This window comes from Vicia villosa, linkage group LG7 (genome assembly GCF_029867415.1).
Source record: "Vicia villosa cultivar HV-30 ecotype Madison, WI linkage group LG7, Vvil1.0, whole genome shotgun sequence".
Classification (NCBI taxonomy): Eukaryota; Viridiplantae; Streptophyta; class Magnoliopsida; order Fabales; family Fabaceae; genus Vicia; species Vicia villosa.
The window spans coordinates 29,779,856-29,786,027 of record NC_081186.1 but is presented as its reverse complement, the minus strand read 5'-3'; positions in this window follow the sequence as shown (position 1 = coordinate 29,786,027).

The window sequence follows — 6,172 nt, the reverse complement described above, 5'->3', positions numbered from 1 at the left end:
AATATATAAACAATATTTTATATAAAGAACAATTTTTTATGATTTTTTTTGATTGGTTAGAATAATTAAAAAGCAAATATATAAATATATACTAATTAATTATGCAAAATATTGAAACTTTGAAGAAAAATAAAATATTTTTATTTCAGAAAATAATATATTATTTTAGAAGTCTAAAAATATTTTTTGTGTATTTTTTGGATTTTTAAAACTATTTTTAAATAATTTTGCAAAAGAAAATTAAAATAGAAATAAAAAAAATAAAAGGATACGATCAGGTGTGGTGGATAAGTGTGGTCTATGGTGTGGATCACTTGTCTGGTGCGTTGGATGAGCTGGCTAGTGGATCTGATGGTCACCAGCATGAGGGACCATACCACGTGATGTACCTGCAAAACACAGAATCCAAGATTAATTCAAAAAACACGCGCGCGCCCTCCAGCCAATCAGAGGACGCCACGCATCGTCTTCTTCCTCAGGATGGGCTTTTACACCTTTCATTTGCAGGTGGTGTAAAAACTCCAACCTTTTACACCTATTGAAAATAGCGAATACTAGCAAACACTAATATAAATCTGGCGCGATACCATGGTTCAGTTCGTATTGTTCATGCGATTCTAATGGTACCATTTAGAATTCATAATTTTGCATGGATAGTAAAACCCCAAATTTAAAGGTTCGAACCCTAAAATGGTGATCCTACGTATAGGCGTCTAAACTTCAATTAAGTTTCCAGAAATGATTAGGACCTCAAACCAAACACAAATACATGTCTACATCTTGTTAAACATGCATGAATGACCAGATACGAGTTGATTTAGATTTGAACAAATTATGACCTGTATAGCTCGATTTAGTGAGCATCAAGGCTTGCAATTGATTGGAATACGTTCAATGATACTTGAGGATTGTATTTGAGTGTTTAATTTGAACTGAAACAAGATAGAAATTAAAATTCGAATTTTGAATTTCTTTGAAAAATTTCAAGTGATTACAAGTGTGTTATCAGCAAGGCTTTGTTTCTGAACTTGTCTCCTTTCTATTACTGAAGTATGGTAGCCTATATATAAGCATTGAGTGCTTAGAATTGAAGCTAAGAAGCATCTAGTTGCCTTTGTGGAATTCTTGAATTTTTTATATTAAAAAGCTTTGAATTATTGACCAAGTCTTCTTGTCTTCAACGCTCTTGCCTTGCTCTTCAATTCTCTGCAGAAAAATGAAGATTCCTTGGGTGAGTCATGCTTAAGATTTAAGCCATCCATTATCCTTTCATTTTTCTTTTTAATTTAATCTTAAAATAAGATAAAATTATGCAAAAAATGAAATAAAAATGGTGTGGGCTTAGTCTTGGTCGTGGGAGGCCCATAATATCATGGAAATGATGTTTGAACCATGAAAACTTGGCCCCATTTGGAAAAAAATTCATTTTTGAGCAATGTTGGTTTTATGCATTTTCCAAAATTTAGCCAACTTCAACAAGGTGTAAATCCCTCAATTTTTGTCATACGAAGGAGATCTTGCACTTTTTGGAAACCTCAAAGAGTCCTCTAACCAATTCCTTTGGTCTAATGTCAAAATGATTTTTGATGCTCTTTGTGTGTCCTTTTGAAAAAAGTGTCTTTTTGTTGACTTTGAAAATGACTTGTAATGTCTTTGATCATATTTTTCAAATGGTGAATCCAATGACCATGGGATCAATGGCATTTGAAAGATAATTGAATTTCCTTCAAAATGAGCTTTGGTTTAAATTTTTTGGACGAAGGATGAGAGAGTTATGATCAGTCAAAGTTGAGTTGACTTTTCAGGCAAAAACCCTAATTTTGAATCTTAGGGTTTTGTTGATTTTTGATCTTTCCTTGATGAATTATGATCATACAATGATCAAATGATGAATCCTTTGACAAAATATGGACTTTGACAAAAAATTTCATTTTTGACTGTCTGTTGACTTTTTCGGTCAAACGGGTCGTCTGTTGACTGTTTGAGCTGCTGACGGTGCGTCTGAGTGAATTGAAGTTTGAAAATTTGTATGATGGTACTTTGAGATATATGGATGTGTATGAAATCCATTTGAGCTCTCAAAAACTTGTTTCTCCTGTAAAAACAAGAAAACCCTAGTCAGGGACTGTTTGTGTAGGAGACAGTTAAGCGTACCTGATTTTTGTGCAGTGTTGAGTCTCTGCTAATCGCGTGATATTCAGAAGACTTCTAGAACAAAAATCTTGGAATTTTGAATTGTGAAAGATTGATTTGATTGATGGTACAAAACACTGAGAATTGTACTGCCAGCAGTTTGGCTGTCGACTGACTGTTCAGGTATTGACATAGCAGTTAGAGTGAAAAATCAACAGTCAAAGTTAATTTTCTTTTTTGTTGTTTTTGTTTTATGTGAAAAATGAAAGTTATTTACATGACTTGTTAAAAACACAGACATAATAAATAACTAATATACTGTTACCAGTACAGTCTGAGTTTCCTGATTCTGCGCCTGCAAAAAGATTTAACTCTGTACCAATTGTGTCAGTACTATTTATCTGTAAATAAATAAAATAGCATGTGTGAAGTAATAAACAGTATTTGGCGTTTGCGTAAGAATAAATTCAACTGCAAGCCAAATTACTGTATAAGAAAAATTCTAAAAACTAAGTATTTCATATGTCAGGATATTTGTTGAAATAAAAATCCATGATTATATGAGACTCTTAATTTTCAGATTGGAGTTTTCTTGAAAAAAGATGTGGGCAAATTTTGGGGTATAACAGTTGCCCCTATTCAATCTTCTTAAACCTGAAGAGATTGTCTGAAATCTGAAGGTAGAAGATGATTGAATATTTAGATGCCCTGAAAATTTGCACTTACCTTGATCAGAAGAGATGTTGGAAGTTGCATTTGAATGTCGTCTGCGAAATGTTGTTGGCAGATTGAAACATTACCTGAGATGGGCTTTCAGATGCCACCTGGTAAATGGGTTGATGGTTTGTTCATCAGAATGAATCCATTGATTATATCTTGATGAAGGATTTGAAAGTCTTTGTGTTGACTGTTTCGGAACCGTCCAAGGTTACCGCTTTAAGTCTAGGAGGATAATCGTTACAGAACTTGTCCAAAGTTTTTTCTGCTTTAGATTTTGAAAGTTGATCATTGTGGAACCGTTTGAGGTATCAGCTTTAGATCTTTAATGTTAGATCATTCTTGAACCGTCTGAGGTATCGACTTTAGATCTTCAATGTTAGATCGTTCTGGAACCGTCTGAGGTATCGCTTTAGATCTGCAACGTTAGATCGTTCTGGAACCGTCTGAGGTATCGCTTTAGATCTGCAATATTAGATCGTTCTGGAACCATCTGAGGTATCAACTTTAGATCTGTGATGCTAGGTCGTTCTGGAACCGTCTGAGGTATCAACTTTAGATCTGCAATGTTAGATTGTTTTGGAACCGTCTGAGGTATCAACTTTAGATCTTTGATGTTAGATCGTTCTTGAACCGTCTGAGGTATCGACTTTAGATCTGCAATGTTTGTTTTTGAGTTGGTTAGTGATCAGAATGAATCTTCGGCTTGATTATATCTGAGAGAACCGTTCATGGAATTCAGGTGAACACTGCATGTGATTGAGAACATCTTTGTCGAAGATATCCGTCTGCCTGAAAAATTAAGTTAGTAATGTGCAATGTTTATGATGCATGTAAATATGAGATATTCCCGGAGAAATATGCATGTGATGTTGTGTATGAATATGCGCATGATGCATGATGTATGATGTATGATGTATGAATATGAATATGTGATGTATGAATGTGAGATGTCGAGCTTCTATTTGGGAAAATAAATTTCCGCCAGTCATCTGGATATGACTATATTGTGGTCGTTGATGATCTTTTGTCTTGTTTGAGTACCCTTGGCTGGGGAAATTCTTTGAGAACCCTGGTACTCTGTTGAAGGATCTTTGAATATCACTTGGGAATGAAAGGTAGCTGGAAGTTCTGATGCCCTTTCAAATGGGAATGAGGAAGATGCATAATCCTCCGATGCACTATCTGACCAAGTCCGGGTGCGGGGATCACACCTTCTGAAGATAGTAATCTGGAACAACCCTGCTGGGGGATAAGACTTCTTTTGAAGAGAAAATCTTTTTGAGGAATTTGCTGAGAAATGCGTTTCTCTTGGTGGTTTTCTTCTGATGGGATGATGTCCAGATAATTGGGACATTTCCTGAATGCTATTCCTGTTTTTCCTGGTAAACATCAATCATATTTAAATGCACATGTTCATTCAAAATTATCATTGGGACGTTTACGTATTTAAAACAGAAAAAGTGAAAATAGTGATTTTTGAGCCTAAGCTGCATTGATTTTTGAAAAAAGAGCCATGATAGGCTGGTTAGCACAGGGAGACAACAATCCTAGAAGTAGGAAACTGTCAGAAAGTTTTGGAAAATATTTATAGAGATAAATAGCTATGTGAAAACAATCCAGTCAAGTTTCAACTCTCCTATTGCCAATCTGTCCTCGAGCATCTCATCCCTCACTTGTTGGAAGAAAGTGATTGGACTGATCGGTGTCTTTGAGGTGTTGAATCTTGATGATGAGTAGGCAGCTGAACGGAACACAGTTGTATGCTTCATTCCCTAACTTTTGCCTAGGCCGCCCTTTCAGGTTTTCAGCCTACCGGGATAGTATTTGTTTAGTCTCTAACTTTTGCCTGGACCGCCCTTTCGGGTTTTCAATCCACCGAGACGCTCATTTTTTTGCCTAAGTTGCCCTTTCAGGTTTTCAACTTAGCGAGCTGTTTTTTTTCTTTTTAAGAGAAGTATTTTTTGACTATGTCAGCATTCACCGGGTGTGGGAAATCCTCACCATCCATGGTGGTAAGCAACATGGCGCCGCCGGAGAATATTTTCTTGATTATGAATGGTCCCTCGTAGGTGGGAGTCCATTTGCCTCTGGGATCACCTTGTGGTAAGATGATGCGTTTGACAACCAAGCCACCAGTTTGGTATGCTTGACTTTTGACTTTTTTGTTGAAGGCTTTGATCATACGCTTTTGGTATAGCTGACCATGACAAATAGCTGCGAGCCTTTTCTCATCAATCAAGTTTATCTGGTCCAACCGTGTTTGAATCCAATCGTCTTCGTCTAGATTGGCTTCTTTCATAGTCCTTAGGGAAGGAATCTGAATTTCAATTGGAAGAACTGCCTCCATACCATAGACTAAGGAGAATGGAGTTGCCCCTGTTGAAGTACGCGCAGATGTGCGATAACCATGAAGAGCAAAAGGCAACATCTCATGCCAGTCTTTGTAGGTTACTGTCATTTTTTGTATGATTTTCTTGATGTTCTTGTTGGCAGCTTCCACCGCGCCGTTCATCTTTGGTCGATATGGAGATGAATTATGATGTTTGATCTTGAACTGTGTGCAAAGTTCAGTTATCATTCTGTTGTTTAGATTTTTGCCATTGTCCGTGATAATCCGTTCAGGGATGCCGTACCGACAAATGAGATTGTATTTGATGAACCGGGCCACCACATTCTTGGTAACAGAAGCAAATGAAGCTGCTTCTACCCACTTTGTGAAGTAGTCAATAGCGACCAGGATAAAGCGATGTCCGTTGGAGGCAGTAGGTTTGATTTCTCCAATCATATCAATACCCCACATTGCAAAAGGCCAAGGAGCCGTCAGGACGCTTAATGGAACTGGAGGTACATGTACTTTGTCAGCATATATCTGGCATTTGTGACATGTTCGGGAGTGATGATGGCAGTCTGTTTCCATGGTAGACCAGTAATAACCTGCTCTCAGGATCTTTTTAGCCATTGTATGCCCACTGGAATGAGTACCGAAGGCACCATTGTGTATTTCTTCCATGATCTGTTCTGCTTCCTCCTTGTTTACACAGCGAAGTAAAGTCGAGTCATGGTTGCGCTTGTATAAGGTTCCATTGCTTAGAAAGAATTTGGCAGCAAACCTCCTTAGAAACTTTCTGTCATTAATGGACGCCCCTTCAGGGTACTCCTGAGCTTCGAGATATCTTTTTACTTCATGGAACCATGGTTTTTCCTCGGTTCCTTCGGTATTGACCTCATTGCAATAGGATGGTTCATCTTGCCTGTAAATGGTGATTATAGGCGCCTCGTTGTCCCACCTGACTTTGAACATGGATAACATGGTAGCTAA